The following is a 17,122-nucleotide window of genomic DNA, read 5'->3' as shown; positions in this document are numbered from 1 at the left end:
TGTTTAAACATTTAAGGAATTGAAAGATTGCTCTCCAAAGTGGCTGTACCATTTTACATTCCATGAGAAGTATACAAGGGTTCCGATTTCTCCTTGCCAATACTTATTATTTGACATTTTTACTCTGGTCATCCTAGTGGTTGTGAAGGAGTACTTCGTTATAGATTTGATTTGCATTTCTCTTAAGACTGACTATTGACGTTGAGCATCTTTTCATGTGCCATTGTATATTTTCCTTGGAGAATTGTTTATTCAGATCCTTTGACTATTCTATAATTGGGTTATTTGTCTTTTTATTATTGAGCCATTAGAGTTTTTATGTATTCTGATCACAAGTCCTTTAGCAGATGTATGATCTGCAAATATTTCTCCCATTCTGTGAGTTGTCTTTCTGATTTCTTGATGGTGTCCTTTGATGCACAGAAGTTTTTAGTTTTGATGAAGTCCAATTCATCTATTTTTCTTTTATCGCTTGTGCTTCGGGTGCTATATCTAAGAATCCATTGCCAAATATGAGAACATGAAACTGAACTCTATATTTTCTTCAAAAGTTTTATAGTTTAAGCTTTTTAGTTTAGCTCTTTGATCTATTTTGAATTAATTTTTATCTATGGTTTGAGATAAGGGTCCACTTCATTGTTTTTCATGTGGCTATCCAGTCATCCGGCACCATTTGTTAAAAAGGTTATTCTTTCTCCTTGACTGGTCTTGGTACCTTTGTCAAAAATAAGTTGACCATAGACACATTGGTTTACATCTAGATTCTAAGTTCTATTCCATTGATCTTTATGTCTATTTTTTATGTTAGAGTTAGTACTGTTGTTTTGTAAAGAATAATATTTTACAAAAATTCATGGCTGACACAGTCCAGGACTTCATGACTCCAATATTTTCCATAAATGATTAACATTTAGATTGACAAATACTTTGGCTCAAATAATCTAACTATTAAAATCTTATACTATATCAGTAGTAAACTATTATAAAGCTTCCTGCTATCTACTATATTTAGGATAAAATTTATATGACAAAAGTAAGTCAAATTTTCTTATCTGATTGTGCTTTTTGAAAATAAAATTCTCAAAGTAAATTATACAGTTTTGAAACTGGAAAAAACTTATCTAGGCCAGTCTATTTGTTTTTGGTCTTGTGTTTACAGATTAAAAAACAGATCTTGACACCTGTCTGCTGTGGCTCAGTGGATTGAGCGTCAGCCTGCGAGCCAAGTGTCGCTGGTTCGATTCCCAGTCAGGGCATATTACTAGGTTGCACATCAGGTCCCCAGTTGGGGGCACGAGTGAGAGGCAACCACACAGTGATGTTTCTCCCCCTCTCTTTCTCCTTTCCCCTCTCTAAAAAAAAATAATAAAAAAAAAAACAAATAAATAATTAAAAAAAAACAAAATAAAAACAGACCTTGACACTTCTCATAATAAAAATACCATCTTTTCCTAAACTGTGACCTAAAAATTATTTCCTCCATTAAATTTATTTGCATACTAAAACTAATTCAGGCATTTTGATAGACGTTACAGATGTGTAGAGAACTTATCAATATCTCTTTTGTAGTCAAGATCCACCACACAAATATTGTCAGCAAATATTTAGATGATAGAATTCTGCATTTGTCATCTGGATACTTGGCACCATGTCAAACCACAAAAAATTTTATTAGTAAAGGTAATTTTAAAATAGAAACATATTGAGAAAATAATTGTCATATTTTGAAACAAGACACTACAGAAATAAACTAATAGAAATAACAGAGTGATTGATTCAGGAATATTTTCTTTTTCTGTATGCCTTGTATATTTAAATTTTTTATTAGTCTATTTAATATAGATTTCTCTTGTGTTGACTTAAAGGTACATCATGATTTCATTGATATTGAACAAAAGCTCAAATAATCTGCTATGGACTAAATTGTGTATTTCTAAAATTCTTACGTTGAAGCACTAAACTGCAATGTGACTATATTTGGAGATGGGGACTGTGAGGAGGTGATAAAGGTTAAGTGAGATCATTAAGGTGAAGCTCTAATCCAATTGAGCTGGTGCCCTTGTAAGAAGAAGAAACACCAGAGCTCTCATTTTGTCATGTGAGGACACAGCAAGAAAGTAGTCATCAGCACGTCAGGAAGAGATTCCTCACCAGAAGCTGAAATGGCCACAGCAAGACATGCACTTTCCAGCCTCCAGAGCTACAAGAAATAGATTTCTGTTGTTTAAGCCATCCAGTCTAGGGTATTTTGTTATGGCAACCTAAGCTCACTAATACATGCTCCTAGATGAAAAAAATATATATACACTTTCTCTAGATGAGAACATAGCATAGCAGTTCACACTGCCGTATACAATTGTCCTTCATTGCAGTTACACGTAAAAGGATTATATGAAGATGTGAGAGGTATAAATCAGAAAAGGGTGCCTTCACTCTGCTATTGATAATGGTCATATCACTTAAGACAATAAATGGTTTCACAATGGATGAATATAAAACTTGATCTCTAAGATGGAAGAGGAGATTCAATTTGTACCACATTTTTTAACAGCAATGAAACAGATTATTTTCTAACTGAAGTATTTCTAGAAGAAGGAAGGGAAGAGGAAGAAGAAGAGGAGAAGAAAGTGGAGACCAAGAAGAAAAAAAATAACTTTTTTCTTACTTGTTTGTAGGCATCAGATGGCTATGCTTTTGGAAAAGTTAAAAGGTAGGTTGTGGTATTTAAATATCAATATAGGAAAGTTGACTCAATAATATGAGTGCTACGTATAAACTTAGGTTAAGAATTTAAATATTCCACGTGAGCTCATGCATGTTGAAACAAAACAGCCCAAGATAATTGAATATTTTTAAGGACATTTAATCAACACTAAGAAAAATAATTTTAATGTTAAAAAAGGAAGCTATTTCTGGAACTACAACAATGTACTTGAACTCATGCAACCCAAGGAAGAATTTTAATAATCAAAACTCTGGGAGCTAGAAAGCCATTGAAAAATTCTTTAAAATATTAAAGGTTTTGAAATTCCCAGTCAAGATGTGTCAAAGGAGGTGCAAGACTGTGGGCCAGTTGAATAAAGCTACCCTATATACCTCACTTAACTGCTTCATTCATTTACCTAATAATCCATTCATTTATCCATTGTTCCAGGAGACTCTTGGTCAAATTCCCCTTTGTAGGCCTGACTCCCATAACACACACGACCCATGAGTGATTATCTTTTCTCTTGTGAGAAACAAGTGAGATTAACAAATGGGACCACTGTAATTGCATTGAAGATTCACTAACACATTTCCAGAGGACATTAACAATTACTATAACATATAGAACCTGTGATGCCTTTAAAATTCCTGTGAAAACTCCCTTAGTTTCCAAGTGAGGGGCCCGCTCATTGAAACTCCTTCCAATGAGGTAAAAGAATTCTGCCCAGTAGGAGGCAATTCAGCATTCACAACACCTTTTTAAAAAGTAGTTTGCAGTTGTACCTCATGAGCATAGCTGCTTTAAGACAAAACCTTTTGTGTTTGCTCCCCTGAAAAGTCCAAAGTGGAAGGTCCAGAGAGTGGCAGGCATTGCAGGAGGGGCAGGGAGAAACCACACCAGCAGAGGCCAGAACGGAGCACAGATGCCATGGGAAGGTGATTTAATATTGGTTTTGGCAGAGAGTAAAGGAGCGTGCAAAGAGGCTTTTAACTGCTCTCTGATTCTTGTGCCTGAAATTTCCTCCATTATTATTATAAGGATTCCAAATTAGGCCTAATCTAGAGAATGCTGTCGCCCTTGGCTTTGGCAAAGTCCTGTTTTAGCATATGTGCTGCAGAAGCAAGTCCCGCTGAGCCCTAAAAGCACTGTCCATTTATTCATTTAAGCAAATATTTACTGATAACCCTTGTGACAGGCTTTGAACATCACATTATATTCAGACCACAGCAAATTAAGCTAGAACTGACTTAATTTGCTGTATTTTGTTCTTTTTGAAAATGATACTTGGAAGTAATTCAAACAAAAGTTATTGTCTTAATTTGCATATAGTTTAAGTTCCCAAACCCTTCCACCTTGCTTAATGGATAGCAGGAAACATGAAAGTAGAATCTCTTAAAAAACAACAACAACAACCAAAAACCTTGCTGTGTCTTGAAGTAAGAAGATCATGATGGAATGCCAGGTGCTGGCATCTTCTAAGTCTTGAAAGCTTACCCTGAGGCCTGTCCCTTAATGAAAGTCCTCGATGGTAGGAGCCTCTGTTCCTGCTCTAGCTGGAGGCTTGGTGGCAGCAACCTTAAGGCTTTTGGAACAGGAACACTTACTTTTTCCTGAGAAAGCCCTGCAGGTGAAGCAATAGCAGAAGCAGCAAGGAGGCAGCCTCTGCTAACCCAGGGCAACCTAATTTTCAGCTAGAATGTGCATATGTGCTATGATCCAGACACAGATCTGTTCTCAGGGATAATGTTCTCTGTCTCTTGCCTGGTGTGCTAATGTGATAAACAAGAGTGTAGAAAAGGCTGTATTACCAGCTTGGAAGGGCCAGATTGTATTTAGCTGAAAAGTCTCCGCCTAGATCCCAAATGTGAGTGCTTTTAAGGCATATGCTGCACTGAGTTTGAATCTAAGTTCCACAACTTACTATCTATCAGCGTCTCAATTTTGTCATTTGTCAATATAGGGGCAGGGGCGGGTGGATTATTATCTAGCTCCCAGGTTAAAATAGTACAAGATAAGTCTCTAATATAGTGGTGCATAGTAGACACTCAAGAAGGTGTGCTGAACCTGAATTTTGATCACTGTTCTCCTATATAAATGTGCCTCTCTGTTTATTATGGCTTTTTATCTCTTTCGATCCCCAGAAAATCTTTAGTAAATTAACCCAAGTCCCAAACTTAGTTTTATTTCCTTCTAATTGAAATCACAGGAAGAAGAATTATGCATACACAAATGGCTTTGTCAGTATGCTTCTCTAAATAAAATATATGATTCTCAAAACCACATTCTTAAAAAAAAAATCACATTTTGGCTACCCCCTTTTGCTCATATATTTCTCTGCATACATGTCCCACAAATTTCTGATGTAAACTAGAAGGCAGTTCAGATCTTGTAAGAGTTGATTTCTGAAGTCTTCCAATCTTTCTCCTTCTATTTTACTATTATTATTTATTTATTTATTTTTTTGGTAAAGTATGGTATTGGGGTCAATGACAGGACATGAGGCAGGAGGTGTTATTGGCAAGAAATAGTGCAGTAAAAAGCATAAAAACTGAGCAATCGCACCCAGACAAGCCTCAGCGTGCTCATTTCTAAATTAATAGTTGTGAAGATCAAACTAGATTATATATGTAAGTTGCCCAACAGTGCCTGATAGATAGCATATGTTCAAGAAAAGTTGGTTATTTGAACTTCTTATCTGTAAATCTTAAATTCAGAGATCTGCCCATATTTTGAATCCCCATGGCCTACCTACTCTTATAACATATATTATACCCTGACTTGTATTATAGTAATGAAGTATAAACCCTCTCCCTACTCCTTTACGTTGAGGAATCTATCTGACACATCTTACTACATCCCAGAGACTTTTAACTTAGTACCCAGCATACTCTTATGAGATGAATAAGACATCCCACTTAATTGCGAAGAGACCGTGTGCGATATTACAGAAAGCTAGTTCGATAAGCCAGTTTTTGGTTATAGACTACAGAGACAAACCTACCAAGAGTGGGGAATATTAGTTAAGAGAAAAGTAAAGTCTTGAGATGCAGGGTCAAGATGGCGGAGCAAGCAGATCTTGAACTCACCACCTCCCACAAACACATCAGAATTACAATTAAATGCAGAACCACCTGAAAACTGGTTGAACGAACTCCTATAACTAAGAATATAAAGAAGAAGCCATGTTGAGGGTAGGGAGACAGAAACATGGCCTAGTCAGAAGTAGCAATTCACTAGTGGGGAGGGACAAAACAGCTGCAGCGATCCCCCAGAGGAGCGAGAGGCCCTAGCCCCACACCAGGCTCCCCAGCCCAGTGCACCTGTGCTGGGAAGAGGAGTCCCCGTAACATCTGGCTTTGAAAACCAAAAGGGATACATCTGAGAGAGACAAAGGGCTGTGGGAGACCCAGACACTGCTCTTGAAGGGCTCACACACAAACTCACTTGCTCCAAGCTCCAGCGCAGAGGCAGCTATTCAAGAAGTGCCTGGGTCCTATAGGGAAGAATTAAATTGACTAACATTAGGGGGAGGGCTGGAGGGGCAGGGATTGGCAGGAACTCTCTCTGGGGAGGGACATACTGGTGGGTACCATTGTTCCTTTGTTTCTTTTGCTGTGCTCTCCTTCCACCTGGCTGACCTGCAGCAGTCAGGGGCCAAACTTGTCACTCTCCATTGCTCACCCGGCCCCAGCATTCCTGAGAGCCTGCCCCACCCAACCAGCTAGCCCCAGCTCGAGCCTTCCCCAGGTGTGCTCCGGATCTTCCATACAAGCAGTGTCAGCCTGAGGTTGAATCATAGGAACTATCAAGCAATCGCAAGTCCACAACAAGAAGAGGCCAGCCCAGGCCAGCACCAGAGCCCCACCCAGATGACTTCACAACCAACACAGGCAGCTGGGGCCAGCACTGGAGCCCCTCTAAAGCACTTCCCACTCTGTGGGGTCAGCCCTCACACACCAGATCATCCAGAGTAGTCTTGGCTGGTCTTCATAGCCAGTCACCCGAGGGTCAGCCCCACCACCAGCACACCTGCAACAATGAAGCCTAACTACAATAGGAGGGCACACACAATCCACATAGGGGACACCCTTGAAGCACCTGGCTCTAGTAACTAAAGGGGATTGTGCCACTGGACCCTGCAGGACAACTTCTTTATAAAGCCACTTTTTATAAAAGGTTTTATTTATTTATTTATTTATTTATTTATTTATAGAGACAGAAGAAGGGAGGAAGAAAGAGAGGGAAACATTGATGTGTGAGAGAAACATCAATTGGTTGCCTCTCACATGCCCCCAACTGGGGACCTGGCCTGCAACCCAGGCATATGTCCTGACTGGGAATCGAACCAGTGACCCATTCATTCTCAGGTGGGCACTCAGCCCACTGACCCACACCAGCCAGGGAAATAAGGCCACTTCTTCAAGATTGGAAGATGTAGTGGGTCTACTTAGCACGTAGAAACAAAAACAAAGAAACGGCCAAATGAGGAGACATGGGAATATGTTCCAAACAAAAGAATAGGACAAAATCCAGAGAAAGAACTAAGCAAAACATAGAAGCAGTCTGCCAGATAAAGTTTTTAAGCAATGGTTATAAGAATGTTCAACAAACTTGGGAGTAGATAAACTCAGTGAGAAATTCAACAAAGATACAGAAAATTTAAAAATAACCAATCACTGCATAAAGTATATAAACATCTAATCACTATGTTGTGCACATGAAACTAATATAATATTGTAGTCAAATATAATTTTAAAACATTTTTTTTAAAGAGAAAGAGAAAGAAATTTCTATTTGAGTTTGTATCCGACAGGGCAGTAGGATGTGCCAGGGGCAGATCAAAGACTCTTTCTTATATAACCAAGAAGTTCGCTGCAGATGAGACTCTTTACTGTAGAAATGGAACCTTAATCTTCTGGTTGAAGGGAGAAGCACTGGAATATCTCAATACTCCCTGGAGCCCAGGGGAGAATTGGGAACTCTTTTGAAGGGCATAAGAGAAAGGCAAGTATTATGTCTGTTATGAACATTTGCAAATAATGTGAATTTACAAACTTTTGTTACAGAATTACAATATTGGAAGGCATTATGGTGAAATAATGTATTTTGGAAGTGGCAAATTTCTATTTGCTGAAGTCTAATACACAGATTGTGATTAAAATCACAAACAGCCCTTTAGTTGAAATAATCGTTTGGTTTCAATAGAAAGAGCAAAGGATACAGTGAGTGGAATTGGTTATTTCATTTCCTGCAATACCACACAGGATATGGAAGGATATATTTTCCTCCAAGATAGAAACCTAATGAAGTAGAGTGAAATTTGACTAGAGACTCTAAGTAAAGTAGCACTTACCTAAAAAAAAAAGAAAAAATTATAGCACCGCTTTTAGAGTTTAAATAATCAAGACTCTGTATCTGAAAGGTATTTGGAAATGCGCTACTTTTCTGTGTATTGGAGGACTCAGTCCTCTGAAGCAAGCTCCATGGATGTGTCTTTTGTGTAATAGAGAGTGCATTGGAGAATTCCACGTTTATGCTGTGCTTGGTGCAGTGTTGGCCATATAACAAGTGTTAAATAAAATAACAGCAACATGTGACATGCGGAGCCCGAGTCTCATTCTTACAGCTAAACCCACATAGCAGATGGTTATACACACCCGTAATCAAGTGTGGAGCCGTGTGGGCCGGGGCTGGTGTGCAGCTCTGAGTCAGCCTGCTGCCTTCTCTCTCCCTCTTGTGGAAGAGCTTCACAACCTCCACAGACATTATTAGGAGTGGCGCTGGCACTTTTGAGAACTCACAGAGCTTCGGATGTGTCCAGACAGTTCATGAAGGATGCGGATGTCCCTCAAGCATGAGCATAATGACATTTTATCAGCTCCTTGACCACCAAAGAGAAGTGACTTTCAAATAAGATCTGTAAATAAACTAGAACACCTAAGGTAGAACAAGTACAGTTGGCTGTTTATGAACAACCAACCTGAAATAATAGCTCTTAAGAAAAATCAACAACTCTACCTTGAAGATGTTATGCTGAGTGAAAAAAGTCAGTCACAAAAGAACAAGTACTGGAGGATTCCACGTGTATGAGGGCTTCTAGACTAGTCAAATGCATAGAGACAGAGATTAGAATGGTGATTGCCAGAGGCTGGGAAGGGGGGTGAGGTGGGGAGTCATTGTTTAATGGGCACGGTTTCAGTTTTGCAAGATGAAAAGAGTTCTGTGGGTGGGAGGTGATGATGGTGGTAGCAGAATAATGTGAGCGTCCTTAATGGCACTACACTGTACACTTAAAAATGGTTAAGTGGTAAATTTTACATATGTGTATTTTACCACAATTAAAAAACAAACAAACAAACATATAAATAAAAATCGAATAAGCATTTATTTCTTCTGAGGGTCAGTGAAAACCATGAAGAAATTCATTCTCTCATCAAAGGAGAGCAGGTGCATTTTGAAGCATTTAAAAGCGGCCTTCCTCCGGAATGCGGGTGTTAGTTGCCCCTCGAATGTGAACTCCTCGAGGACAGGGTTTTTCATCTCTGTGTCCTTGTCACTCAAAATATGAGGTTCACAGTGTCCCTGAAGATATACTCTTCAGGTCTACTGAAAATTAATTTTTAAAAAGAATCAGACTGCTTGTAAAGGAACTGAATTCAGTGGGAGGAGAAATGGATTTCTCTTTGAAATATGAAGTTATATAAGTCAAACTTCAAAGAACAGCAGCACATTCTTTCATGCTGCATATGACTTTTGAACTGAAGAGCTCAAACGTTGGGTACTCGAACCTCACGTTCCCCTGAAACTGTACCCTGGGAAGTCAAACTTCACATTGCCCCAACCTCTGCTAAGTGGTGGTTGATTATTGACTCAGCAGAGAAAAGCCTGATCAATAGTTACCTGAAATAAAACAGTAGTGTGATCTCTAAATGAAGTTCATGTTTTGGTGATCAAAGCAGCTTCTCAGGGAGCCTCAGACCTTTCATTGATTATGGTGACTCAGAGGACTCCCGAAACTTATCTCACTTGAAGTTCAAGACAAGACTGCTTCTTTTGCACTTACAGTCTCTGTCATGAAATAAAGAAGGGTGTCATGGAGTATCTTCGTGTGTCTTAAAAATTTTGTCCTCCTAGTAGTATTCGAAGTTCCTTGTGCAACAGAGATATCCTATTTTGTTAATAAATTTGTGCTAGGCCCTGTGCTGGATAATTGTCCTTGTCAATCATGCACTGTTATTAAACACTTCCTTATACGTCATAACTAACAGGTTGATTGAATGGCTATTGATGGCACAAAATTTGTTTATTGAAGTGGGCCTCATCTGAACCTCTCTACTTTCCTTTTCATTGACAACCATGTCTGCATGACTCATGTTATACGCTCTAAACCCAGTGTTCTTGTTTTTAATCTTAAAGTGGAGACAGAAGAAGTGATGTTGGCTGTCCTCTGGATTAGGGATTTAGGTAACAGACTGGCTATTTATTTATCCTCCTTTTTTCTTCTCCTTAAAAAGAAATTTTTTTACTGCGGTGAAACACACATAACATAAAATTTGTCATCTCAACCCTTATTTATTTATTATATGGAGAAATATATAGTCTCGTGCAAATGCTCAGGAAAGGCCACAGATATCCTGGCCTTTCCATTTCAAGCATTTTTAAGAGTACAGTAGAGAGGCATTAAACACACGTTGCTGTGCAACCATCCCCAGTATCCATCCACAGAACTCTTTACATCTTGTAACATGGAAACTCTTTACCCATTATCCTGGGCCCCTGCCACAAGTCCCTGGCAACCACAACTCTACTTTTGGTCTCTGATTTTGACTAGTCTAAGTGCCTCATATATGGGGTATCATACAGTAATGCGTGTGTGTGTGTGTGTGTGTGTGTGTGACTGACTTTACATCTAACATCCTCAAGTTGAATCCATGTTGTAGTATATGCAAATATTTCCTTCCATTTTAAGGCGGAATAATATTCCATTGTGTGTATATACTACATTTTGCTTATCCATTCATCTTTGATGAACACGGGTAGTTTTCATGTTTTAGCTATGGTGAATAATGTGGCTATGAACATGAGTGTATATTCATTTACTTGTTAGTTTGACAAAAGCCCATAATAATGTTTCATTGGGTGACATGAACACCACAGGAGGAGTGGGGAACACAAGAGGACTCATGAATGACTTCAGCCACTAGCAAATATCCTACAAGCCATCGATTTCGGCTGGTTCTAAACACCATTGTCTTATGCAGAAAAATAAAGTAGAATCTCCATTTTACTAGATTAAAAACCACTGAAGGGTTTGATACACTGCTTAAATCTCAATATGCTTTAGAATCCTAAAGATGCTTGCTACAATGGATATTATAGATAACTGGTTTGTGATTGCCATTTTTAGTTGCACATCAAGATCACCTGGGCTCTTAAAAAACACTTACCTCATTCCTAGAGATCCTGATTTAACTGGCCTGGGGCGGACATCAGAATTTTTTGTTAAGTTTTTCAGGTAGTTCTAATGTGCAGCCAGAGTTGAGAATCACTGATATAGCTTACCCCTCCCCTGTTCATGCCCGTTTAGAGAAAGGGGAAATGATTTTCTAAAAGTGACACAGATAATGGTAAAAAAAAATACTACATTTAAAAAATATTTATTTTTTAGAGAGAGGGGAATTGAAGGAGAAAGAGAGGGAGAGAAACACTGATGTGTGAGAGAATCGTCAGTCGGTTGCCTCTCACATGCTCCCAATTGGAGACCTAGCCTGAAACCCAGGCATGTGCCCTGACAGGGAATCAAACTGGCACCATTTTGGTTTACAGGTTGGCACTCAATCCACTGAGCCACACCCACTAGGGCCAAATACTACATTTTAAAATCCTAGACATAGTACTCTAAACTCATGATATTTCTTTTTACAGTATTTTGCCTCTAGTTTTGTTCTTTAAAAAGTGCAAAAGTAAAGTATTATCAATTAGGTGATTTTTATTCAACCTAGATTGATTTAAATTGAGATTAAAGTCATGCTGGAAAGTTTATTTCAGCTTTCATTTCCAAATCTGAATTGTGATGAAATCAAATTTAAAAGATTTCTACCTTTAGTCAGAAATCTGCCAAAGGAAGACAAAGTCTGTGTGAGCCCTGAGATGTTATACATTTCCAAAATTAAATAGAGTACAATTAAATAGAGACATGAAGTCTAAAGAGGAGAAGAAAACTTAAATGAAATAACAGGACTGATTCTAAAGATGGTTCCATTCTATTGTAAAAGTCATGTAATGGAAACCTAAGAGGAAATGCAAATGACAAAAAAGCATGAAAAAATATCCTTATCCTCGTCCTATGGAAGCAGCACGGTGACTCCTTTGTCTTGTGACACCTGGCACTGGAATTCGCCAACCTGAACTTCGGGAATCTTTCATGAATATGACTCAGAACAGAGATTTAGGGTACTTGGTGTAAGAAAAATTTGCTTTGAGGAAATTAAACAAGAAAATCAGAACTTCAAGGAATTCATTTCAAGATATGCCCCGGCAGCTCAGCCATGTGTTAATAATCCATCCTAAGAAATATTCACACCATTAACAGCTTACTTTCTGCATTAATGTGGACTCATCATTAGGAAGTGACTGAAACTGACTCAAACTCATCTGAGCTGGAAATAGGAGTTTGAAGTCTCCTGTATCCCAAGCAGAGGTACTAGTGGGAAGTTTGAGGGGAGAGGGGGATGGGCTTGGACAATAGCAGCCCAGAGCCACACTTCCTCCACTCCACAACCCAGGAGGGGAAAACTTTCCCAGGAGCTACACTTAGAAAAATCCTGGAGAAGGACTCAAATAGTTCTCTTTTGAATCATGTGACCATTTCAGGTAACTGGAAGGGGCTTTGTTACTATAAGAAGGAAGAAGGAGTTCTGGGCAGAAAATAAAAAATGACCATAATAATTATACATAATGAATAAGTATTTCTAAAATATATGCTTATTTTAATTTTCATCAGGAAATTAAAAAAAAAGTTTAAATAGGTTTCCACAGAAAGAATTACTCTATTGATAAAACTGTAACCATTGGAAATTGTCTTAACTTATTTTAATTATATACTTATGGGATCATTTAATCATTGCTGGTCTGCTTAACTGGAATGTAAACGCAGTGAGGGCAGGAACCACAAGTATTTTTACTCATTACGGTCTCCTCAGCACCTAGAACATTCTTGGCATGTAATTTGCATCCAACACATCCTGTGAATGATGGAATGAAGAATCAACACCACCTTGGTGCCAGATTCAACATAAGTCAGCACCAGATGACTCCCAGAAAGAAATGACACAAATGCCTAGAATTAGAAGATCCATCTATCCTCACCATTCATGGCTTGTTAGGAATCTCTAGAACAGACATACAGGCATACCACAGTACAAATGTCTGGTGAGCTAAAATCAAAAACTGAAGATGGCCCTAAAAGAAAAAGGTTCAAAGTTCTCGCTAATTCTGAAAATTTTAGAGTTTACAGAAAAAGTTGACATTTATAATATGTGAAGGACATATCTAAACTTAAGAAACTTACCACCTATCACCATATCTTTTTGACCCAATTACGAAATGGAAATATTATGAAGCCAGACATCCAGACAGATCTCTTGATTGGTCTGTGTTTAGTGGAACAACATTCTAATGAAAACACACTAAAGTAAGTCCTCCTGTAATGTCATTGATAGGTTCCTGAAACTTAAGTAAAACTACACACAATGAAACCAGTTTTACCATAGGTGCACTGATATAAACAAGAGTTAAATTCCAATGTCCACTCATCAACATTATAACAAAATGACATTGAAGAAATGACATTGTTTGAGAACCTGCTGTTCTTGACTAATTCACTGGGTTGTGCTAACAATTCTGGCCTCTCAAAGACCCCAATTGCATATGTTCTTGCCCTATGTACACTTTAATATAATACAACTGTTTGAATTTCTGATAATTAAACCCATAGCTTCTCTCTACTAGGACTCTTTGTGCCTGACCCCGGGCCAGGTCACGGAGATGGTGGAAGACAGTCAGCAGCAGTAATCTGTGAAGGTTCCTGGGGCACCTCCTTCCCAGCAAAGGTTCTTGATATACAGAGAGAAACCGATCTAGGGAAGAAGGTGCCATGCAGAGGAGGCTGAGGAATCAGCGCCCTGATGAGTGTATGCCGATGGCGGAGAAATGCAATTTCACCTGGATGAGACTCGGCCTGAGAAATGAAACAAGTTGGAGGAAAAAGACAACAAGGATGCTCTGACAGGATGAATTTATTTTTTTCTTTAAACTTTTTCTAGGAAAGGGGGACAACAGGGGATAGAGGCTGAAGGGTTCCCTGTAGGAAGCAGAAACTTCTGCAAGGTCAAGGGGAGAGGCCCTGTCATATTGTGATTTATAATAAGGTATTTTCTTATCTATAATAAGATATATATGGTTTTCTTCCCTAGTCCCTGACATAAGGATCCTAAAGCCTTGTAACTTTCCAAGTGATAAGAGCATTGTGAACATCTGTTTTAATGAGGTGACTCTAGGTGGCTCCTGGATGAGAACTGGGGACCGGAAAGACCAGGTCATGACTGGAAGCCTGAAACTTTTAGCTCCATCCTCCATCCTCCAAGGGAGGACAGCGGGGCTGGAAATGGAGTTAATAATTGAATCATTGATCATGCTTACATGAGAAAGCCTCTATAAAATCCCAAAAGTACAGAGTCGGGGTGGGGATTGGAGAGCACCCAAGTGGGTGACCATGTGGATATTTGGGGAGAGTGAAGCACCTGGAGAGAGCAGGGAAGCTCTGCACCCTTTCCCCATACCTTGCCCCATGCACCTCTTACATCTGGCTGTTCCTGAGTTATAGCCTTTTATAATAAACCAATAATCTAACAAGTAAAATGTTTCTTTGATTTCTGTGAACTGCTTGAGCATATTAAACAAGTCCAAGGAGAGGGTATTTGCAAACTCTGATCTATAGTCGGTGGTGGGTCAGAAGCCCAGATGACAACTGGACTTGTGATTGGCATCTGGAATGGAGGTGGGGCGGCTGTGTTAGAGGACTGAGCCCTTAACCAGTGGGATCTGATGTCATCTCTAGGAATTGAGTTGAATTGAAGGATACCCAGCAGGTGCTGGAGAATTGGTTGGTGGTGTTGCAGTTGGTACTGGAATCATCTTAGGACCTCTCTGAGAATGGAGAAGAGACTCACACAGAGGGGAGCGTGCAGCGAGTGGCCGCTGTGACTCCCTGGCAGGGGGCTCCAGGCCTCTGCTCAGAAGCCTGCGATGACAATCCACATGGGCACTTGTGAGTTTCAGAGCCAGTGGTCTGCTGATGCTTTGTGAATTCACCTTACTTTGAGTCCCAGTTGAGTGGACTGGCCGGGGTACTTTCCCACACACCCACTTTCCTCCCCTCTATGAGTACCCACCACCCCAACCACTGGGTTAAGATATCTTTAACACGAGTATTACTCCACCATTAACTATTTAGTTCCATAACAAGGAAAAAAAAGTTATGCCCTTTCAGAAAGAGAAGATGGAAAATGCCAACTCTTCTAGGTCAGCCGTTACATGGTCTGTAGGGATTCTTGGGGCAAAGCCGAAAGAGCACTAGACCAAGAGTCAAAGCAGTTGCCTTTCAGCAATGGGTCTGGCACATGCTGGCTGGGTGGCTTCAGGCGGGCGGTTAACTCTCGTATCCGGTTTCCTCTTCTGTAAAAGGATGAAGGGATATTTCGGTTCTCTTCCAGATTTAGTTTTCTAACTTTCAGATAAGTTTTTCAATGAGAAATGATAAGACTTGCCCATGGCATCATCATTAGTATACCTTTCTACACTTTATGGGGAGATACAGAAGCACTCTCCAATGCTGATGCAGGGATAAAACAGCTACGAGACAGCGCCTTCCCACGAGCATCGGCCCGCTGCGTGATCGTTGAGACCCCAGCAGGTTGTCACTCTTTCAGTCACTCGTGCTCTCCTCACGTACCCCTGTGGCCTCCTTTCTCTCAGAAGCAGTTTTAGAGCCGCGTCTCATTAAAACCTTCTTTTAAAGGGGCAAAATATCTTCCCCACAGAAATCAAATCAAGATTTACTGAATGACAGGTTGGGGTAAAGCAGTGACAAAACAAAAATTTAGATTTAGTTTTGAGCAATGGTTTCCACTCCCTTTTCATATAATCAATGTGTGTAGTCATAGAACTACCCAGAGCATCTTATTTCCCTTTTTTTTATTCCAACTTCAGGCTCTAGGCCCCTTTTACTAAGTCCATCCCCGCCGATTCCACATGTGCAACACTACACACCTTTCCCCCCTAAAATACTGCCTCCACCATCCAATGCCTGTATTGACTGCAGGATAGTATCTAAGGCCTTAATCCAATCCTATCTCAGCAGCCCAGTTACCATTACTCCCTTACACAGTCTCTGGTTGAGCTTCTGGAAAGATTCCCTGTTCTAGGCTCTCCTCACCGACTTGAAACATCTTCCTTCCTTCTCTCTGACAATCTGAATGCTAGTGGTCCCTGCTGAAGTCCTCCTTCCTCTGCAGAGCTTTTCCGAACTCTGCATCTTGCAGGGCGCTACCCCTACTTTGCACAGCCCACTGTCTGGCAGAGCAAAGGAAATGATCATGTTAGACTTGGAGGTATTCCCTCAGGAGGCAGAACTTCCTTAGTAGGACTGAGTCCACTTTTGGTCAGCATGAGCTCCAGGTCCCCCTAAAACAGGTGAGACAGGAGTCACAGTACGAAGGTGGCCCCGTGACCAGTCTCAACAGAGCAAGACTGGGAGGCATAGGGTGAGCGGCTTCCAGTGAGACGGGGAACAGAGGAAGGGCAGAGGCGTCTGCGCTCACTGGGTACGCTCTTCTAAGTACCCTCCTTTGTGTCTCTCTACTGTCTCCACCTTTCAAAAAGATCCTTTTAGAGGAATTTGATTTCCCTGAGGCCCCAGAGGTATGGCTACCTGGCTTTTTTCCTCCAAGGCCTAACACAATTCAACCTCAATCCTTGCCTCAATGGGTCAAAGTGACCCACAAAGTGAGAAAGGTTAATGCAAACAATTCTCTAAGTAGTCTATTATTATATCTATTTTACACAAAAGAAAATCTTTCATGTCAAAGGTCAGCTGCCAAGTCACATAGCCAGGGAGTGGCAAAGATGAACTCAGTAACTGTTTCTATTTTCATGCGGTTTTGTATTAATTTACTGGAAGAGCCTTAGCAGAACTTTCTTTACCATGAAACCAGAGGAGAGAAACTCACATGCTTCCAGGAAGTGGAGTCTTCAACACTTTCCTGTCTTCTCACATGGCACCTCTAGGACCTTAGGTCTTCTCATTACCTGAAATATGAAAATGGCATGGGTTTAATTATTCATTTTCCATCACCC

At 39.9% G+C, this 17,122-nt stretch overlaps 1 protein-coding gene across 5 annotated transcripts in view; it reads right to left on the bottom strand.

Moving 5' to 3' along the window:
• PCED1B (PC-esterase domain containing 1B) overlaps positions 1 to 17,067 on the bottom strand; it is a 109,434-nt gene extending 92,367 nt beyond the window's left edge. For 4 of the 5 annotated variants that reach the window (XM_090273052.1, XM_090273053.1, XM_090273054.1 and 1 more), the window contains exon 1: positions 16,996 to 17,067. The gene's annotated coding sequence lies outside the window, so the exon portion shown is untranslated. Of the gene's footprint in view, positions 1 to 14,000; positions 15,009 to 16,995 lie in introns of those variants that run through there. The other variant, XR_016510455.1, reaches the window with a different exon arrangement.
• Between the last annotated feature and the right edge of the window lie 55 nt (positions 17,068 to 17,122).

This window comes from Furipterus horrens, unplaced genomic scaffold (assembly GCF_987537825.1).
Source record: "Furipterus horrens unplaced genomic scaffold, mFurHor1.1.pri manual_scaffold_4, whole genome shotgun sequence".
NCBI classification, from domain to species: Eukaryota; Metazoa; Chordata; class Mammalia; order Chiroptera; family Furipteridae; genus Furipterus; species Furipterus horrens.
Note: the sequence above shows the minus strand (reverse complement) of the source record. Positions and strands in the feature narration are given on the sequence as shown.